This window comes from Cuculus canorus, chromosome 2 (genome assembly GCF_017976375.1).
Source record: "Cuculus canorus isolate bCucCan1 chromosome 2, bCucCan1.pri, whole genome shotgun sequence".
NCBI lineage: Eukaryota > Metazoa > Chordata > Aves > Cuculiformes > Cuculidae > Cuculus > Cuculus canorus.
Window position 1 is genome coordinate 5,345,504 of NC_071402.1, and position 22,897 is coordinate 5,368,400.

General features: G+C 41.8%; 1 protein-coding gene across 4 annotated transcripts in view; it reads left to right on the forward strand.

The window, feature by feature from the left end:
• Positions 1–22,897, forward strand: part of SLC45A4 (solute carrier family 45 member 4) — a 108,989-nt gene that overhangs the window by 63,234 nt on the left and 22,858 nt on the right. The gene's annotated exons all lie outside the window — the stretch shown is intronic.

Genomic DNA, 22,897 nt, shown 5'->3' on the forward strand with positions numbered 1-22,897 from the left:
AATTCTCATTTCTGTGAATCAAAACTTTAAATCTTTTTGCATTGATTGAAGTCAGAGGAAGAGGGAAGTAAGATCTGCCAACTAAAAATCCACAGGGTAAAATGGATTTTCTGGTTTTGGTCTTGCTTGTGCCACAGATTCAGTTGTGTGACTGTGTTCAAGTGGGGAGGATTTCTACCTGCATTCATCTTCTGTCTGATATTGCTTGCATATGTAAAAATTTTAACATGATTTGTTTTGAGTTCCTATGTGAGTGCCAGCAACCTCAAAAGCTTCTAAAATTCTTTATTACAAGTTGTGACCTAGAAATCAGAAGCAACATTGACTAAAAAGAATTGCAATGAAGTTTTATGGAAAAATGCATCAGATTACAGTACTTCAGAATAAACAGTTTGATAAATTGGCTTTTCAAACTACTAGTGAAATGTTGCATTTATTTCAGACCACTAATAAGTCTTGTTTTATGTGATCAATCTGTCTAGTTTATTTTATGATATGTGAATACATACGTGTGGGGAAATGGGAATTAGAATAGGAGTAGACAGTGTTAAATTTCATGGTAAGTACTGTAATTAGGTTTCCAATAAACTACTTAAAGTATTAACAGAATCTGGTATTACCTTTATCAAATCTAGAAAATCATATTCTGGATCAGATATCAGGAAACATTACATGAAACTGAATGGAAGTACTGGGCTGAACCTGCCTCCATGAGTGAATAAATCAAGGATGTGTGTATCTATAATATATGCATATTATATGTTTGCTTTGGGTTTCTGTGTGCAGTTGTGCCTTAGATCATGCTCAGCTGTGGCCAAGGAGAAGCACTCAAACAACTCTCTAAGATAACATTCATTGAATACTATTTACAGCATTGTTTAAAATTGTCAAGATTAGCATCTCAAATGAAACATCTGCTTTTTCATATTTGATACAATGAAGGTCATAAGAGATTGAAGTTGTGAGCATGCAACATACAAATTCTTCTGGGCAGTTTTCCTGCAGTTAAAAATGTGTTTTCATATGAAATTACTAGTCTTTTTATTTTGAATCAACAGAGGGGTCAATAATCAGTGCAGTTAGCACCATGAGCAATGCCAGTGGGTTTTCCTGAGAAGTTTCATTGTCAGAGCTCATCAAATTCCTTTTTTAGATCTACTAGGGGCATAGTTACAATAGATTTTAAGTGTTCCCCAAATAGGAGCTTTCTGATCAACCTGACTTGCTGAATAAAACACGTGCAGCTTCATCTAGGAAAGTTTATAATGTCTATAACTTGTTTTAAGGGTTTATCTTTTGGGAAAGTTGAGATTTATACACTTCATTCCGTTCTACTATCAGCTTTGGTTCAATTACTGTCTACCGTGAATGCAAAAACTCACATCCTGGTTTGCATGGAGAAAACCCTCAGTTTTTGTAAGTGAACTGTGCTCTCTTATTTGCCTTCTTGTTTGTCCTGGCACTTGGATATTTAAAATATATTGCCGGTGAGGCTGCCTTTACCTTACCATAGAGTAAGGTCAGACAGTGTCAATAAACCTTCCGCTTAATCACTGACCAGTCTACTCATTTATGTTTCTTCTCTGAGCTCTTCTAGCATATCTGTTTCCTCCAGATAATTGAGAAATACCTCTTCCCTTCCTTCCCTAATCCCAGTGATCAAAATAATGCTGGGATTTGTGGGAAGGGAAGAAAAGACTTCTCACTTCTAGAAAAGCTGGCAAATGGAAAAAGCAATGCAAAAGGCTGTGGGGATGCAATATTGGTGTTCCACACTGCAGAGATAAGAAATGAAGGGAGCTGGTTACAAATGTGAGTGCTTTGGGAACTTGTTGAAACCCTTTGTGCCCTGGCTCATGTTCCCTCAGCATGGGGATAAACAGTGTTGGATTGAGTGAAGGGTTAAGTTATTCACAAGTGACTTATCTAGCCTGTTTGGTAATTACCTCTTACGTGGTTCTGTTTACCTTTATCAACCTCAACATCTGTCTGCCTCAACAGGAGCTATATTTATTCCTCACTGGAGGGGGTTGTGTATGGCTGACAAACTGCTGTAATATTCCCTTTGCTTCTTGTTTTGGTAAAAGCAACATTCACTTGTTTTTTCAGTGAGGTTAAATTGGCTGGAGAAACTATTTTTTGAGAAGTGGCACCTAGGGAGGTGTGCTGACTCAACCAACTCTGCTTTTAATAAATTGAAGAACCAGAAGGCTTTTGAGCATACAGAAAAGACTCTGCCTTACGGATGTATGTTGAATATTAACAGTTAATCTTTACAGTGTATGCTTGTGTTCTGTACCTCAGAGAAAACTTTGGTCATTGAAATCACCTGAGATTCTTATCAGATACTGCCATCAATTGGCATCAGGTTGTACCAGGAAAGGTTCAGATTAGACAACAGGAATAATTTCTTCACCAAAAGGCACTGGAGCAGGCTGTCCAGGGAGGTGGTTGAGTCACCATCCCTGAAGGTGTTTAAAGAGGAGCAGATGTCATTCTTGGGAGACATGGTCTAGTGGTGGACTTAGCAGGGCTGGGTCAATGTTTGGACTCGATGATCTTAAAAGTCTTCGCCAAAGAAAACCATTCTACGATCGTCTTTATTGCTCTGCTTAGAGTGATTTTATATTGCCATGTCACAAATGCAGCTACAAAGCTGTAACAGCCTTGTAGTCATAACTGGGCTTTAGTAGCTTGGCAACAAGTACAAGCTGAGTATATATTACAGAAGGTTTTTTTCTAACTTAGTTTGATTTCTTGCTGTCTGCAGCTTAAGAATTCGAAATGAAGCAGCTAACTTGTTTAGCACAGAGAATATAAAAATATGCCGAGTATGAGAAGAGGCAGACTGGCTCCAGATGCAATTTTATTAGTTCCCACTTTCACAAGTTTTGATCCCTAGAAATCTTCATTAACCTTTTCTAGAGACTCAGTCACTCAGCAGTTCCTCCCAGCAAGCTTTTCTAGAAAGAAAACTATCACCACCCTCAGCACTCTAGGTTTACTTGTTCATCAGCCCAAGGTTTTTGAGAAACTGAGTGATTTTGTGTTACTCTTGAGAATGTTCTGTGCATTAGCACTGCTGTTTGCTTCGCCTGTCACATCTCAGCCATGTATTATAAACTGTAGGAGCAGGGTGAGGCCGTTGTCTTCTGAAACATCTGGTACTTAATGCTGCTTATCTGTGAGAGGGAATTACAATCCATGCTATTGTTTATAAATGGCAGTGTATTAAACTTGGCTTCTAACAATTAAATCGCTAAAATTACTTCCAGTTCATAACAGTTCATGGAAAAATTGGGTAAGTTTTAAAAATTATTTCGCCAGGGATTTGGATTGAATAAAAGTGAGGAGACACTGATGTGTGGTTTAAACTTACAGAAACCATTAGCTTTTGGAAAAAACTCGTTCAATGGAATCACAATACATGCTTCCTGTTAACAACACTTTAAACCCTTAATAAATTTGTAATTTCAGATTATTTCAGTTATAATTTAAGCACAATTTGGGTTCTAATGCATCCAGTAAATCGTAGAATCATGGAATGTTTTGGGTTGGAAGGGACCTTAAAGATCATCCAGTTCCAATCCATCCCCCCCACGATGGGCAGGGACACCTCCCACTAGACCAGGCTGCTCAAGGGCCCATCCAGCCTGGCCTTGGACACTTCCAGGGATGGGGCATCCACAACTTCCCTAGGCAACCTGTGCTACTGCCTCACCACCCTCACTGTGAAGAATTTCTTCCTAGTTTCTAATCTAAATCTTCTCCCATCTAGTTTAAAGTTATTCCCACTCATCCTATCACTACATGTCCTTGGAAAAAGTCATTCCCCAACTTTCCTGTAGCCCCTTCAGGTGCTGGAAGGCTGCTCGAAGGTCTCCCTGACGCATTCTCTTCTCCAGGCTGAACAACCCCAACTCTCTCAGCCTGTCCTCATAGCAGAGACGCTTCAGCCCTCGGATCATCTTTATGGCCCTTTTAGTTCTTCTGAAAGTTGGGATCCATGTCCTTGTTTCATGAGGAAGGTAAAAAATCCTGTGACTTGGAGTGGCTGCTGCTTTCCACATGAAAAATTGCTGTCTGACTAATGAGTAGTGGTAGCTGTAAACAAAGTCTCACACTTTATATCTAATATGATAAAAGCTTTGTCAAGCCTTTACTGTTGCTTCAAAGGCTCTTTCCAATGCTATTAAGTGTTTTATGAATAGTTAATAAGCACAGAAGTGACTGTCAGCACCAGAACTGTTCCTCACTCCCCTGCATAAATACAATATATTGCACTAGTGCTTTTAAAAAGACATTGTGTACATTTACATAAGTAAAACCATAGCAGTTTACATGTGTTGCTTACCTTTATGTCACTAAAATTAAAGGCTGTTTCTCTGCTATGGTATAGGAATCGCCTTGATTTTTATGCATTTCCTATCTGAGTGCCTATCTGTGATGGTGTTGCTTTGTTTTGGTGTTAGAGTTAATGGGTTCTTGTAGTAAACATTATCTAGTCTGGCTGTAAATATTGAAGTTGGACTATTTAAGCTTACAATTGAGCATGGTGTTCTTTTTAAGCAATAACACTAAGGAATAGCATTTCTGGAAACTGCATATCTCAGTGCTAATTAATAGATTTTAATAAAGAGAAAGGCTGAGCTAAGCAGAGCAGAATACCATAGGACATTTGGAAGAAATTTTTTTACTGGGTGGTTGTGCACTGGCACAGGGTGCCCAGGGAAATTGTGGCTGCCCCATGCCTGGAGGTGTTCAAGGACAGGCTGGATGAGGCTTTGAGCAACCTGATCCAGTGGGAGGTGTCCCTCCCCACAGCAAGGGGATTGGAACTGGACGATCCTTAAAAGTCCCCTCTAACCCAAACCATTTTATGATTCTATGATTGTTTCTCTCGTTCTATGCTTTTAAATCAGTAGAATTTCCTACATGTCTCATACAAGTCAAAAAGCTGTTCAGGAATTGGACTGTCATTTCTTAGTTAAAGCATTTAGACATAATATCTCTGAGAAAAAAATTACCTAACATTCAGAATTCTTCCAGCCTAGAGCTCGGCAGACGATGCATAAAGGGGCTTGAAATCTGTTTCATGAGAAACTGCCAGTATGGAAAAACTGTGTTAAGCAATAATTCAAATTGCTGATTCTGAGAAATCTCATAGCTGAGCAGTCATTATGCTGAAGAGATATTTAATATTATAGAGTGAACTTTTAGTATGAAGTAGTGAATCTCTTCATTGAAATTTAGTGTTGATACCTGTCTGAAAAGAATCCATGTGGGTAAGGAGGAGATTATGGAGATGTATTTAGAAACCAAGCATGAAACGTTACAGATAAGTTACCTTTTAGGTATGTTTTTTCAAAGGAATTAATGTATCAGTTGCTGACTCAATTTGATGTGGAAGGGAATACTTTTCCTAAGGCTAAGCCTGATATCAAAGGAAATTAAAAACCTCAAAGATCTAGTGGGGGAGAAGGGAACAAAGAAATTGGATGAGCTTTTAGAGGCTACCTATAATTCAAGTTAAAAAAGGCTGACTAGCTGGAAGAATTCTCGCAGGTGGAGGGATGTCTTGCCTCTTTATTTCAGCTCAAGTAGTCAAGTTTATTCCTCATCTCTGCCAGAGGTTACATTTATGTTCAGGTTATATGTATTTATAGCTGTCTTTATACAAAGTTGCCTCTTAACTCTTGGCCTCAAGATATACCAGGGGAAATTTAGGTTTGATATTAAGAGGAATTTCTTTACTGAAGGGGTTGCAAAGCACTGAAAACAGCTGCCCAAGGGAGGTGGTTGAGTCACCATCCCTGGAGGTGTTTAAAAGACTAGCAAATGTCAGTAGATCATGGGGATATGATCTAGTGGCCGACTTAGCAGGGTTAGGTTGATCATTGGACTCAATGATCTTAGGGGTCTTTTCCAACCGAAACCATTCTATGATGTTTAAGCCATGCCTTACCTTACCTTGTCTTACAAGAAAGAAACTGTTTGAATTGCTATAACCTGCTCTTCAACTCTCAAAGTTAAATTCTTGTACAGTCCAGCTGCATCTGGGCTCCCAGACATAGCTGCGTTTGATGCTGGGAGTGAACTGCAGGATCTAAATTCCTCCTTAGAAGAATTAATGGCTTGAGAGTTGACCTGCCCAAGAGGGGTCTCTAACACAGCTGACCTAAGGAGAAGAATTGAATTTACAGTGGATCCAGAAAACCTAGAATAAGAATCACTTAATTAAATTCATTTTCCAACCTTGTTAGCTTTGAAGTTAGTCTTTAAGATCATGTAAAATTTGTATTCAGATCTCAAGTGTTGGAATGTATATAACTGCAAATACTGTGCCTGAGGCACATGTTAATTGCCCTATAAAACCTCCCCACCCATCATTTTTTACTTATTTGCTGATTTTATACCCGTTAAGGGATTGTGTAAGACTAATTTTACTGTACTTTGTTGAACTGGCAAGCAAGTTAGTAAGGCTTCCATAACATGCAAGAAAGGCCAACAGGTCTGAGAACTGTGGACCGATAGAAAAAGCACGCTGCAAGGCAAAGCAATCTGTATAAAAATGCAGACTGTCAGCTCTTATATCAGGATGGAGGTTTAAAAGTAATTTGTAATTTCATCTTCCTCTCTCTGTTCTTCATATCCTTTTCTTTTCTGCAGCGATAGACGTTTTAGTCTGTGATTTGTGAAAGGAGTTTGAGGCCTCCAAAAATAATCACTCCCTAAGAAGGAAAGGGACATCCCTGCCTTTATGTACATGCTTCTTTCTACCAGTAAATTTTTCTTGTCCATCATTTTTATTTTGCGTCCAAGGTTTAACCAAGACTAAAGTTTTCTGAATGACTTAGGAGTTCTTTGACTTCCCCTTCAGTTCCCAAATCTCTTGTTCTTTCCTGCCCCAAGGAGATTTAGTAAAGCAGCAGAAATAAGACCAGTTAATAACACTGCTACAGCCTAACAGCACTGAACTGATTATGGGACTACAGTAAATTACAAGGAGCTTTTTTTTGTTGTTTTTAATTCGTGTATCAGCAAATAGTTTAAAAATTTTCTTTCAGTCTATTGTAAATGTGGTTTTTATTTCCCTTTTACGGTGGGTCACTGAATTGTCTTGCAGTTCTTCCCTCCCACACATATAGGACCTACCTTGTTGCTATCACCAAGACAAGCCTTTAGGTTTTCTTCTGCTTTCAAGGGCAGCTCTGGACTAGAAAGGAGCTCAAACAGGACTTAAGGAACTGCAGGATCCCTGTATTTTGAGTGCTGCCTTACTTCAATTTCCTGTGGGTAGTGGGGAAAGGATGGAAGAAGTAAGAGCAGACTTTGGCCTCCTGCAGATGTACTGAAATAAAGTGGTTTTAAACACGCACCTTTACGCAATCTCTTTCCTAGCCTAAAACCCTTCCTCTTAATCTGCTTTCCACCCACACGCACTCTCATCCAAATTTACAAAGCCCCATCTTTTTATACTTCTGTCTAAACAGCCTCTGGGAGAGCAAGACATCAGGTGAACCTGCACACACAACAACAGCCTGAGTTTCAGTTTTCTGTTCAGAATTTGAGTTTGACCCTCGCCTATAACCGAGAGGTAATTTTGCCGTAGTGATAACAGATGGAACATGATATTGCTTCAATGTTCTTTATTACAAAGTAATTGCCACCAGGGCAATTTTCCAGCAGGTAATTGCCTGTTGTTTACTGTAAAAAAAAAAACCCTTTTGGCTATTTGGTTGGGGTTCTGGTGACTTGCAGATGCAGATGCAGAACTGAAATTCAGGCACCCAGCTTTTGAAATGTTTAATGCCAAGACTTTAATCACTGGTTTGCTGTTGAACATGGATTGTGAAACAGGTTATGAAAAGGGAATGGCTAAGAACGCCTTAATGAACAGGAGTCTTACTTTTCAAGGAAATAAAATTAAGGCCACTTTTAAAATGAAAGGAATGTCAACAGGCTGTTGCCAAATCACGTAATGCTTTAATAAAGCTTGCTTCAAGAGGATTGTCAAAGCTGCAGCCCCTTAAGCTCTATTCTCCTCCATGTCTCCCGTGTGCTAGTTGCAGCAGTATTTCTGTTGTGATGCACACTCTGGGACTTCATTTTAATCGTCCTCTTTTAAGCAAACAACAGTTGAGAAGGTTTCAGATGTACTTCCTGCAGGCTGTTTTGCAAGAAATTATTGGAAAAGTTTTGAGCTGCTGAGTCAGTTCGATAAAATTTAATACAAATCCATTTAACAGGGAAAAAATAGGTCACAGATTTTATTTACATTGATTCAGATAAATCCCCAATACCTCCTGTCACTCCTTAAACATATTCCTTCCTCTGAAGTCTCGAGTAACAGTGGGTACACAGCATCACAGATACAGATTTTTCCACTGTATCAGAAATGGTGTGCCCAGCACGAGAAAGGAAGTGATTCTGCCCCTGTACTCAGCACTGGTAAGGCTGCACATCAAATACTGTGTTCAGTTTTGGTCCTCTCAGTAGTAGAAAGCTGTTCATGTGCTGGAGTGTGTCCAGAGAAGGGCAATGGAGCTGGGGAAGGGTCTGGAGCACAGTGTTATGAGGAGCAGCTGAGAGAACTGGGATTGTTTAGTCTGGAGAAAAGGAGGCTGAGGAGAGACCTTATCCCTGTCTACAACTCCCTGAAAGGAGCTTGTAGCAAGATGGGTGCTGGTCTCTTTTCCCAAGTAACAAGTAATAGGACAAGAGGAAATGGCCTCAGTATGTGCCAGAGGAGGTTTAGATTGGATGTTAGGAAAAATTTCTTTACTGAAAGAGTGGTGAAGTATTGGAACAAGCTGCCTGCGGAAGTGATCGAGTCTCCATCCCTGGAGGATTTCAAAAACACTGTAGATGTGGCACTTCGGGACATGGTTGAGCAGGCACAGTGGTGTTGGGATGATGATTGGGTATGATGGTCTTAGAGATCTTTTCCAATCTTAATGATGCTATCATTCTCTTTTATGATTCTATGATAAAAGTTGATGAAAGCACATCTTCTAAATAACTCTGCTGTCACTGTAACATCTGTCTCAGCTGTCCCTATTTATATTGAACTCCTTTGTAAGATAGGTGTTTTATGAAGTTGTTTCAGCCTGGAAATGCCATATGTCCATGTGGCATTAGGAAAAACAAAGATTTGGATGCAGATATCTACTTGGGTTTGGATAAACAAAAGAATTTGAATCTGAGTTTCTACTATATATAGGGAATGGTGACTGCTGCGTTGCACTGCTCTACAGCAAGGTTAGATGCCATCTTACCAGGCTGTGAGGAGTGCTTCATGTGAGGACAGAGCTGGTAGTTTGCTCGTATGTGAGACCCCAACAACATTTTGCATAGCAGCTGGAGAGAGAATCCAGAGAAAGTCAAAAGAGCTTAAAGATCAAAGCAGTGGAATGCCTAAATCACAGCTTCATCATCTACCTTCAGATTATTTCACTAAGTAATAAGCATTTTAGTGAAGCAACCTTTCTGCAAAGAGACTCAATTACCTGGAAGCCAGAACGATGGGCAAAAAATAATATCAAACAGTTCCTGTGACCAGCAGTCTTCAGAAACAGCTTCCACACTCAGCTCAAGAAGCCTCAATACACTTCGAGAGCATGACTACTTTTTCCCACCGAAGTGCTGATACAGAGAACAGCAAATAGAAAGGATTGCTCCCTACGGCAGCCTGGTCTGTCCCCGCTGTCAGCTTTGTCTTTGGCAAATGTCCCACCATGAGGCAGTGCAATCTGTTTTAATATGCTGATAAATTTTGTGTAGCTTGTATTTAGATCATCTTAACCTTGAATTTTTATCCTCCTCTGGTTCCCTATTTATGTTCTCTGTCTCAAGCAATAAACTGAGCCGGATCATTTTCTACGTGTTCTCATGTCTAGACTGTTTACAAACATGAATTTCCTCCTTTTATCAGTTGTGCTGCTCTGTAAACAATGTGCTTCCAATAATTCAGTCTATCAGCCTTGAGGCCCCCCCAGGATAATTAGCAAATTCCAGAGATATCCGCCTGGCTTTAAATAAGCTCTTGATCTGGAGGTGTTTAATGTTATGTACGAATGTTATATCTGGACACTCCTGAAAATTAAAGCATTTCTTTGGAGAATGGAGATTGAGTTCACACACATCAGAGTTCATGTAGGTGGCAGGAAAACCAACATTAAATTACATATTCTAAAATTAACATTAAACGACGCTCTAGGAGGAATCTTAACAAATCTAAATCCAACAAAATGCCTGGAGTACTCAGATAAATGATTGTTTATCTGGGGACATTAGTGGTAGTGGATACTGTTGCAGCATTCACAGTGTTTTCCTTGCCTGATTTGGAAAGTCAGGCATCGGGTCTGACCATGCCAGACATTTTCTGGCGAGGAAGAGTCATTACAGGCATACCTGCTGTCTTACATGGACTCCATCAGGTGACTTAGAAATGATTGTTTATCATACTCTGATGCAAAGTGGTCGATTTATGTAGCAATGGGATGCTGCTGCAGCCTTGGAAACATCTGATGTGGTGTTTTGTTCTGAGCTGCAACAGAAACAAAGAACACATGCACTGCGTTGTGCTCTTTCTCCCCTTGTGTCTACAACTACCTGAAAGGAGGTTGTATCAAAGTGGGTGTTAGTCTCTTCTCCCAAGTGACAGGCAGTAGGACAAGAGGAAATGGCCTCAAGTTGTACTAGGAGAGGTTCAGTTTAGACATCAGGAAAAATTTCTTCACTGGAAGGTTCTCAGGCACTGGAAGAGGCTGCCCAGGGAGGTAGTTGAGTCCCCATCCCTGGAGGTATTTAAGCAACAAGTAGATGAGGTTCTTAGGGATGTGGTTTAGTAGTGGACAGGTATGGTTGGACTCAATGATCTCAAAGGTCTTTTCCAACCAAACAATTGTATGATTCTTGCATAAAAGTCTGAAAAATAGGTTTCTGGTTTGCTGGGCCTTGGGGTCAGTTTATCACCTGTCGTGGTTCTGCGCTACGTCTGCTTTTGTACCAAAACGGCTTATTTGAAGGGTTTGGGTTATACCACTAAGGGATGTATTCCTAATATTAATGCCTTTGCAACATAAATTGAATGATGCTTAGTTTATACTGACTTTAAATGAGGGAAGAAGGAAACTTTGTGATCTATCTGGAATGAAAATCCAGTTTAACATTTTTTCGTTCCTTTTTGGTTCAACAGATAGCAGGATGCAAGCATCATAGTTTACAACCCTGAACTAGTTAACATTTTGGAGGTCATCACTAGTGACCTGTGGTGACCAGCAGTATTGATAACCCTTCTGTGGAGATTTGCTGGGTCCACACCAGATACAGACAGACCGTGCAACAGTAGAGAAGCTGAAGAGGTCCATAGGCAAGTTTTCAGGGTATTTAGGGATAGAAAGAGAAAATGAGGTGTTACAAACTGTTAAAAAGCTGAGGGTGGCTCTTTCTCTGTGATTTAGTTAAGTGCTCTCTCCTTCTCCGAGGTAGTCAAAGTTACGGGTCGTAAATCTTGTGCCAGGGAGTTTGGATAGCAGACAGTGTCTGCTGGAGGTTGGGGAGGTAAATGAAGGGGAAGGTTATCATGGAATCAAAGAATGGTTTTGGTTGGAATTGACCTTAAAGATCATCCAGTTGCCTGGAAGTGTTCAAAGCCAGGTTGGATGGGGCCTTGAGCAGCCTGGTCTGGTGGGAGGTGTCCCTGCCCATGGCAGGGGGGTTGTAGCTGTATGATCTTTAAGGTCCCTTCCAACCCAAACCATTCTGTGATTCTATGATTTTGTCACCACGAGGCCTAATTCTCATAATTTGCACAAAGGAAACGTTTGCTGTCTTTTTTTTTCCAATGTGCTCTGCTTGTTTAACTTCAGAATTTGCCAGGAAATTTATCCTTCCATGCATAGCCTCACTGATTGTGAAAGGAATATGTGTGAGTAAAGATGGTATATTAAAAAAAGACATCTTTTTCATCTTATATGATGTTATATGTTATTCCAAACTATCAATTCGTTATATGGTGCAAAGTGATTCCATGGATCTCATTACCCTTTGTGTAGAAATACAAGTAGTGTAATTTTTAAACAGCTGAACAAGAGTGGGCGACCCACTCTCTGGGGCACAGTAAGTGTGTTATTTGAGTGCTGGCTGAGACACGGGGGGTTACATGCTGCTCTGGTTACCATAATTTCTCGTATGTGCAACTTTGTAGTATGACCCTGCAAGCTCAAAATACTAAGGTGAAGATTTGTATGTAGCTAGAGTTTAGAAGATTTCAATGTGAAAGGAATTCTGCTTTTCAGTCTCGGCAATACGCATGTAGGATGTGTTTCATGTAAGTTAATGTTCAAGTCAAAACATACAAGTTTGAAGAAGGCAGCGTTTAGGAAAGATTGAAAGTTTGAGGAAGGCTACATAGATACTAACGCCGTCTTTTTCATCAGCTCCCATAAATTCATCTGAGAGGGTGGTTTTCTATCTGTTAGAGCAAGTCAAGAGGAGACCACGAAGATGATCAGAAGTCTGAAGCACCTCCCATATAAGGACAGGCTGAGAGAGCTGGGATTGTTCAGCCTAGCGAAGAGAAGACTCCAGGGAGACCTTCTGGGAGCTTTCCAGTACTTGATGGAGCCACAAGAAAGCTGGGGAGGGGCTCTTTATCAGGGAGTGCAGGAATAGGACGAGGGGGGACAGTTTTAAGCTGAGGGAGGGGAGATTTAGATGAGATATTAGAAAGAAGTTCTTCACAGTGAGGATGGTGAGGCACTGGCACAGGTTGCCCAGAGAAGTTGTGGATGCCTCATCCCTGGAGGTTTCCAAGGCCAGCTTGGATGGGGCTTTGAGCAACCTGATTCAGTGGGAGGTGGAAATGGATGAACTTTAAGGTTCCTTCCAAGACAAACCATCCTATGATTCAAAAATGTTTTACCCAAAAGGCAAACAGTTCCTGACATGAATACCTGTAGAGGAAGACCATTTTGAGGGGGTGAACCCTCAACTGATTAAAATTCTCTGCATGGTGGTTCCCTTACCAGCATTGGTATGTCTAGAGGTGGTTAAAACAACTGGTGAACTGCAGTGTTTTTCCTGGAACAATGATCTACATGAAAAACCGTGCCTGCAAACTACAACATAAGTTCATCTGTTGAAGCAAATAGGAAAAGCACTAATAGGATTTGTGTTTCGCTTGATAGAGCCACATGAGGAATTAACCTCACTAAAGGCAACTACGTAGAGGAATCCTGCTTGTCTTCAGGAGATTAATATCGGTTATTTTCAAAATTCTTCTCCTTTTTTTTTAAGTGTACAGTGAATAATGAAAAGAATCAGTGCATTCATTTATGTATAATTCAGCAACACTTAAAATAGCAAATAATGTAAAAGCGAATGCCATTTTACTGTTCTTTGCTGACTTTTAGCAGGTAGGGCTTCCCTGTAGCACAGTTGCAATAAGAAACAATTGCAGACAGAGTGTTTATTCCTGTCATAAACAAACCTATACCCCTGAAGACTTTAGAAAGGCCAGAAGGTTGATTTTGCAGTACAGTAACAATTAACAATACACTTTTTGTAAGCCGTGATGGGAATTGTGGCTTCTTGGGAGGCTTTGAGTATTGAAAATAAGGGGAGTAAAGCACATTGAGACTGCGTGACATGAATGGCCTAAGGAGTGTAGGTAGGATCAATTCAGCTCTTTCCCCCCCTCTGAATAGGTTGGGTCCTTCTAACTGGGAAAATGCCTGTTTGGATATGAAGTTTATGCGAGGTACCTATGTTTATTAGCCATTATATTTGTTTTGCTTGAGGTCAGATAGGGTAAGTATAGCTGGAGCTGCCTGCACCAGCATGTGACCCTTTAAAGGACTATGCAAATGTGATCCAGGCTGAAATTTAAAGATCAGCTGTCTGGTCATTAATCCCCAGGAAGGTGAAGGTTCTCAGATAGTATCTGCACGGATACATTAACCAAAAAACACCTTCACTGTTTTCACACGGCTTCCAAGCGTGTAGTCAAGTCTAGAAGAGGGGAGAGAAGACGATGTTTTATATCAATGTGCAAGGCAAGCTCCTTGCATTTTACTCTGCTGTACACATGCTGTATTTTCAATACATGCAACTTGAGGCTGGAAATGAACTGTTTTCTTTGCTGCTTGCAGTTCAGGGGCTAAAATGCTGTGCCAAACATACCCTGCTTGGCTAGAATACTTTTTTGGCTACCTCCAAGTCTGTCTGCCTTCCTTTTTCACGTTCTGTGCCTGGATACACTGACCAGATGCCATGCTGGGCTAAGTGTATGCCAGTCATTTGTCTGGCAGCATGAAACCAGATCCTTTATGGTTTCCTAGGGCTTGGGGGTTGTTGGGGTAGAATGGACACTTAAGGAGTAAACTTATACTGCGATGAATGGGAGTTTAGTATCGAGGTGATGCCTTCTAGGCCAGTGTTCCCTTCACTAGAATGGCATTTTACAAGTCTTAACTCTGAACGAGTCTCATAAAATTTGGGATGTCCTAGCCATGCACTTCATCTTGCCCTTGCATAGTTACGTTAATTGTGCTTCTTTGAATGCTAATTGTACTTTCCCTGAGGTCTGGCTAGAGCAGTGCAGAACAGTTGGTAAAGCTTCCCTTAGACACACAGTCCTTACACCGCAGAGCAGCACAGGACCAAAGCACCCAAGCAAGGGCTCAGGCTGCACCCAGAAAGCCAACTGTATCCTGGGCTGCATCAAAAGAAGTGTGGCCAGCAAGGCAAGGGAGGCGATTCTGCCCCTCCAATCTGCTCTGGTAAGACCTCACCAGCAGTATTGCATGCAGCTCTGGGGTACTGAGGACAGGAAGGACAAGGATCTGTTAGAGCGAGTCCAGAGGAGACCACGAAGATGATCAGTGGGCTGGAGCACCACCCGTATGAGGACAGGCTGAGAGAGTTGGGCTTGTTCAGCCTGGAGAAGTGAAGGCTCTGGAGAGACCTTATAGGAAGGAGTCTTGAAGTACTTAAAGCAGGCTACAGGAAAGATGGAGACAGACTTTTTAGCAAGGCCTGTTGTGGCAGGACAAGGAGTAATGGTTTTAAACTAAGGGAGTGTAGACTGAGAATAGGTATAAGAAGCACATTTTTTATAATGAGGGTGGTGAAACACCGGTACAGGTTGCCCAGGGAGGTAGTGGAAGGACCCATCCCTGGAAACAATCAAGGTCAGCTTGGATGGGGCTTTGAGCAACCTGATCTGTCTAAAGATGTCCCTGCTTCTGCAGGGGGGTTGGACTGGAGGACTGCTAAAGGTCCCTTCCAACCCAAAGCATTCTATGAGTCTATACTGCTGCCTCGTGATGCTGCTGGGTATCGCCCCTCCCAGCTGTGAGCAGCCCTGTGTTGAATAGGTCCCCATTAAGCAACTATGATTTTAATTGAAAATTTGTTCTTAAGCAGACCAGAAAATTTGCTCATTAACGAGATTTTTTTAGGGAGTGGAAGAGGTTCAGTTCAGTCTGAGTTGAAAACCCACAGTGAACAGTACGGGTTTGGCTGTACTTGGAAGAAAAATAGGTGTTAATAGCAGGTTTTGGTTAGGATTTGGTTCAGCTATGTACGTAGATGGTCATATTCTAGGGTATTAATGTGTTAATCACTGCAACAAAAGCTCCACTGTTGATTAACAGAACAAGCTTGCGAGTTGGTGCTGAAAGATTTTCTGTTGTAAATGTAAGAGTCTCTCGAGTTTGGGAATTTTCAAGTGCGTTTGAGCTGAAGTGCCTTTATTTATAAATTTGCCAATGTTCTAGAAGTGGTGACGAAAAACCCTATTGAGCTCTGGATAAAATGGGATGCTGCATATCTTCAGGCAACACATGTCACTGTAATTGATGTCTGATCTTGCAGCGAGATGGAGTGGCGAAGTGCTGCAGTGTTACGTAATGCGTGCGGAGCCGAAGTGGGGCATCACGTACTGCTGATGCATTTTAATTACAGCCAGTAAAGGAGAGGGAAGGATTAGTGTGGCAAAATAATGTATTGATTGCTGCATTCGTATACGTGCCTGTGTACATTTAGACCCTTGTGAGTGATGGGAAATGGATGCTGGCGTAGTTGCATGTGACCTTTGAGTCCTTCTGTACCTGCAGCTTGCTTAACTGGCCAGCAACAGGAGACAGCATTGGCAGTCTGGGAATAAATACTCTTGATGCTTTTAAGATGGCCTCGGGTGGGTGTAGTGATATATATGGATGGCTGAATACAACCTGTGGTTTTCTGGGACCGCAAAGAAAGTTCTCAGCTTTTTATTTCATAGAATCCTAGAATGCTTTAGGTTGCAAGGGACTTTAAAGATCATCCAGTTCCACTGCCCTGCCATGGACAGGGACACCTCCCACTAGATCAGGCTGCTTAAGGCCCCATGGTGTAAACACCTTTGTTGTATCCCAAAAACTGCTCTTTGGTGGAGATTAAAAGGACTATTTTTAGTTACTGCTGCTTCAGCACACTGGAAGTTGCATCAGATGTAATCTATATTCAATTTCAGCTCGCTCAGCATTGTGATGCAAATTTCTTATTAATGTCAAAGTGATCTCTTTCTAAATATCGGTTAATAAGTTAGAGAGGAAGAAAAGTTAAAAACAGATTTCCCAAGAGGAAAAGGATGGCAGATAATCTAGGAACCTCCAGTGAATCAAGTTGCAGCAGTCAATAGGAGCTCTCAGCACTGTTGTGTTTCCTTGCCCTCTCTGGAGCTTTGCTACCTGCTGCAGCATGGACACAGCTCGATTGGCGCTCTCAGTGTTTGAGTATAAAAGGTTTGGTTTCTGGCTTAAGTAAACCTGGCATTTTTCACTGGTCTGATGATTCTGCGCAACACAGAGGAATTGCTAAGCAGTTTTAATAAAGTAAATCTACAACAGCAACTGATTGTCCCTGCCCATGGCAGGGGGGTTGGAAGTGGGTGATCTTTAAGGTCCCTTCCAACCCAAACCATTCTGTGATTCTATCATTCTTTGGTCTTTCCCTGCACAGCACATGTCATATATGTTGCCTTTAATTCCTCCTCCTCAGCAGGAGTAGCCAGTATTGGCATAGATGTCTCTTCACAATTGTTTTCTATATTGGATAAAGGAGTAGAAAACTGGATTGTTATAAGGGCAGTAAGCTAGAAATAATCTTCTAGACATTACTCCTGTGAAAGCAGGCTACTAGGAGGGTTAGAAACTTTAAATCGTTAAAGCATTAAAAGCTTTACTTGACAGCATTTCTGATCACGCTGAAAGGAAAAAACATATTTGCTGCCTGCAGATCAGTACATGTGTTTGCTCGCCGGTGCCTCAGACTTCAGCTGTTCTCAGGCTTTTGCTTCCCCTCTCCCTCTTCCACATGTACCTTTGGCTCACTGCGCTTAACATATGCTTCTCTTTCCTGACCTAGCACCATAAAAATGGGTTATAAACTAGGAATTGTCAGGGAAGCCGCATAAACCTTTCTACAACTTTGGCAGAATGGCAGTGTAGCAGCAGAGCTTTAATGAAACACTGATGACTCCCACGGTTGCCAAATATGAGAAGGGGAGGACAGTTGTGGGAGGCTGAGGAGCAATAATTGAGCTGAGATAGAAAATGGGAAAACTGGCTGATGAAATCCTTTAAGAGGCCTGTCACTTCTTTCCTTAATTCCTTTTTTCTGAAGTGTTATTTAACCCAACCTGGTTGCTGCTGACGTGCTATTGCACGCGTAATTTCAAGAGCAATTGCTGTACCTAAAGACAGGACAGCTTTTCCAGAAGGGGATATTGCTCTTCTGCAGCTTAAAAGCACCTCCAGGATTCTGCACCTGAAGCACCGCACTATTTCACTGTATTAATATTGTTTGTTCATATATCTCAAATCTAGATCCAGTTTTCATCTGTAGTCTTGTCCTTATGACTGTGAGTGACTAAAGCAGAAATGCGGGTGCATTTTAAGGGCATGAATCTGACGTAGAAGTTTTGGATATCGCACCAATGCAGATAGTGGATCCGTGACATAGAAGAGGAAGACAGAAAGTACTCCTGCCTGTGCCCTGCAAAGTAACTCTTTGGTCCCATGGATTTTTCCTGATGCATTCGGGGTGTGCTGCAGCTGACTTTTACCGGTAGCTTTGAAAAAAAATTTCCTAGAATCATGAAATGATTTGTTTTGGAAGGAACCTTAAAGATCATCCAGTTCCAATCCACCTGCCATGGGCAGGGACATCTTCCAGGGGATCAGGTTGCTCAAAGCCTCATCCAACTTGGCCGTGAACACCTCCAGGGATGAGGCATACACGACTTCTCTGGGCAACCTGTGCCAGTGCCTCATCACCCTCAAAATAAAGAATTTCTTCCTAATATCTCATCAAAATCACCCCTCTTTCCGCTTAAAACTGTTCCCCCTCTTCATATCCCTGCACTCCTTGATCAAGAGCCCCTCCCCATCTTTCTGGTAGCCCCCTTCAGGTACTGAAAGGCTGCTATGAGGTCTCCCCAGAGCCTTCTCCTCTCCAGGCCAAACAACCCCAACCACTTAGCCTGTCAATTTTCTGCCTTTTGCCCTTGGATCTCAGTCCTTTGAACTACCGTGCTTTTTATGTCCTTGTAATAATAATCCTTCTAATATTCCTATTAAATATTTATTCTCTTGATTATCACTCATCTCACTGCTAATAACGCCATCCAATTGGGGAATCATGCTTTATCCCTGCACTCTCATGTCCTATGACGAGTTCCTCATTCAAGCTGAAGAGGCAGCCCTGTCTTCACTTTCAGATCATCCAGAACAATAACAGAGCAGCAGAGCAAGGCTGAGTGTCCAGCACTCCCAGCTGCTGTGCAGATATCCCTGCTGACAGGAGCTAAACAGAAGGAGGAAGGAGAGGATAGACTTCTTGCAAGTGGGTGATAGTGTATGTTCCAGAAAAGTATGTTCAGATTGCAGAGTGCACGTACTCCTGCCTAGATGTGTATAATGTGCTGACTGCTTGTGAATGTTGCAGGCTAAGCAGAAGAGCTCGCTCTTGACAGGCACAAGAAGAATTTCAGGATGTGATTTTTACCAAAGCCGCAATCTTGATGTTGCTCCTATTTTATGTGGTGTTTATTGCAATAGGCCATTTCTGAGTGAATAAAGCTGCCTGACACCTTGATAGGCTATTGTCTTTATGTAGAAAGCTAGCAGCAATTAAAACCTCACAGTACTGCTTTTGGTCCACCTGCGCTCTTGCAAATAACTGGAGCCTTGTGATCACACATATCGGTCAGCGTAAGTTTTTTCCAGTGCTGTTCTGCTGTTTGCCCCTTTTTCAGAGTGGTTTCTGAACAAGTGCTTGGCTTGAGCAAGTGTCATCTTATCATACAGGCATATGGGCAGGCATAATTTAATGAGCAGAATTTTCATGTGAGATGAAGTGCAGTATTGGGCTTCATTGCTTCTCACATCAGCATTAGTGGTGCAAATCAGGGGCTCTCATATATCATGTGATATCAGACTCTGATTTCACTTAGTGCTTACAATTATTTTCTTCTTAAAATCTCGCACTCCCACATTCAGAAGCTTCTCAGATCATGGTAATGGGCACCAGAAGAAATTACTGTGCTTTTTTATATACCTTCCTTGTCGGTCAGAGGAGTTATTTCGATCCACAGAATCATAGAATGACGTCAGTTAGAAGGGACTCCCAAGGATCATTGAGTCCAACTGTTGTCCCTGCACAGGACAATCCCAACATTCACACCATGTATCTGAGGATGTTGTCTCAATACTTCTTGAATATTGTCAGGCTTGGCGCCGTGACTGCTTCCCTAGGGAGCCTGTTCCAGTGTTCCACCACCCACTGAGTGAAGAACCTTTTCCTAATAGCCATCCTAAATCTCCCCTGTCATATCTTCCTGCCATTGCCTCAGGTCCTGTTGTTGGTCACAAGAGAGAAGAAGTCAGCACCTACTCCCTCTCCTTCCCTTCTGAAGAAGCAGTAAACTGCTATGAAGTATCCTCTCAGTCTCCTCTTCTTCAGGCTGAACTGACCAAGGGACTTCAACCCCTCCTCATACAATTTCTGCCCTAGACCCTTCACTGACTTTGTGGCCCTCCTCCAGAAGTAAGAAAATGGTTTCTTATGGGTGCATTAAATTCAAAGTGTGAGTGCTGACTACTGCAGTATATGAGGCTGGGAGGAGACCTTATCACTGTCTACAACTGCCTGAAAGGAGTTTGTAGCAAAGTGGGTGTTGGTCCCTTCTCCCAAATGACAGGTGGTAGGATGAGAGGAAATGGCCTCAAGTTGCACCAGAGGTGGTTCTGATTAGACATCAGGAAAAATTTCTTCACTGAAAGGGTTATCAGGTGCTGGAAGAGGCTGCCCAAGGAGGTGATTGAGTCACCATCCCTGGAGATATTTAAAAGATGAGTAGATGAGGTGCTCAAGGATATGGTTTAGTAGTGGACAGATGCAGTTGGATTCATTGATCTCAAAGGTCTTTTCCAACCAAGCAATTCCATGATTCTATATACTCAGCTCACCAGCCAAGCCTTTGGCTCAACATATATTGCCTCAGCTTTGGGAGGTTTTGGCAACTCAGAGTCCCCCAAGAGCCATTGGAAGCCCTGAAATCTGAGAGGAGGTGGATGAAGCAAAACATTTTGTGGTTGAAGTTTCGTGGTGATCCAGTTGTCAAAATATCAGGGAGTGGATACTGGGGTGCGTTTATGAAATGATCACAGCTGTGTTATGAAATTCCTTCTCCTCACAGACGCTCCAAAGCTGAAATGTTTGAGTTCATGGTGGTTTCTGTGACTGTTGTAACAAGATGAAGAGCAGATACTTGGGTTCTGATTTTTTCACAGCTTTTTGACAAGCTTTAGATTTGCTTGCTACGCTCTTTAAAATATAAACAAAGCAGCTTCTATCAATGGAAAATATTTTTAGCAGCACGCAGTATTTTATACAGAGATGAATTTGCAGAATACAAAGTATTTGCTGGGCACAACAGCTTCCTCTGTTAGAACTTTGTATAGTGTTTACTCTAAGAGTATAAACAAGTCTCTAGGTGATGATTTCTAACAAATGAAAATAGGAGCTTAGCATCCTATTCCCATATCAGATCTTATTGTTAAGCTTATAAAGAACTATTTTTCCCCCAATAGAACTTATCAAAAAGAGGTTTTGAATAGAAACTGCTGCATGTGACTTAATCTTTCTTCCATGTAACTCGTGACCTCACGCAGCCCTTCGGCTGATGGTGACACAGTGAGCATTTCCTGTGAACCGTGAGCAGTGCTGGTCCCACTATTGTTGGGCACTTTTTTTGTCTGGGAAAAAACAAACCCTTATTTACTAGAAGCCAGTGTCCTGTTTGTTTGTAGCTGGCTGGGAAATGCCATATTACAAGGATCTCAGTGGCTGTCGTCGCGGCTAACAGAAGCTGTTGTTGTGTTTTGGTCTTTTTCTCACTGATTTGTATGAGACTTCTCAGTCTGCCTTGTGACCTGCTCCAGATTCAGTTCACAGCACAAATACTAACCTTGTTTATCCAATGTTTTTTCCCTCCTCGGTGTTTCCTCAGATTAGCTGTCAGTAAAAAAGCTAAATAATAATCCCCCAGTTATTATTCCTCTCCTAAGAGGCCACCAGGTTACTTCTCCAAGTTGACAGAGGGCAGTTTGCTCTTAAAGCTGCGACCTCGCAAAGAAGCACAGCATCAGTCAGGCTGCTGCAACACTGCTGGCCGGGCATATCACCGTAGCCATGTTTATTTAAAATACACACTGCATCTGAGTTCTTGCCACTAGATGGGGGTAGCAGAAGGAGCTTCTTGGTGTCAAAATATTCCCTTTATCTTTTCGTATCTGCTTGTTGTCTTCTTCTCCTGCCTTCAGTGACTTCTTGGGCAGAAGTGTCGATCTGCTTGAGGGTAGGAAGGCTCCACAGAGGGGTCTGGAATGGCTGCATCAATGGGTCAAGGTAAATTGTATGAGATTTAACAAGATGAAGTGTTGGATCCTACGCTTGGGTCACAACAACCCCATGCAACACTACAGGCTTGGGGGTGAATCTGTGGAAAGCTGCCCATTAGAAAATGACCTTAGGGTGTTGGTCAGCAGCTGGCTGAAAATGAGCTAGCAGTGAGCCCAGGTGACCAAGGAGATCCTGGCTTGTATCAGAAATTATATGGCCAGCAGGAGTAGGGAAGGGATTGTCATCTTGTACTTGGTGCTGGTGAGACTGCACCTTGAATCCTGTGTTCAGTTTTAGGCTCCTCACTACAAAAAAAAAAAAACATTGAGATGCTGGAGCGTGTCCAGAGAAGAGCAACGGAGCTGGGGAAGGGGATGGAGTGCAAGTGTTACAAAGAGCAGCTGAGAGAACTGGGGTTGTTTAGCTTAGAGAAAAGGAGGCCAAAAGCAGGCCTTATCACTCTCAACACCTCCCTGAAAGAAGGTGTGAGGTGGGTGTTTGTCCCCTCTCTCAAGTAACAAGTGATAGGATGAGATGAAATGTCCTCTTAAGTTGCACCATGGGAAGTTTAGATTGGATAATAGGAAAAAACTCTTCACTGAAAGAGCGGTGAAGCATTGGAAGAGGCTGCCTAGAGAAGCGGTAGAGTCTCCATCTGTGGAGGTGTTCAAAAGACATGTAGACATGGCAATTTGGAACATGCTTTTGTAGGCATAGTAGTGTTAGGCTGACGGTTGGACTTGACAGTCTTAGAGGTCTTGTCCAACTTTGATTCTGTCATTCTATGAACATCTGAAAGATTTTTATGTATATATACACACGTATACAGATTCTCTCTTAACTATTTCAGTTTTCAGTATTGTTTATTTTGCTTCTAGTGCCAAATCATGCACACCAACCTACATATGCATGTCATGTATGCAGGCCTTCAAGATACTAAAAT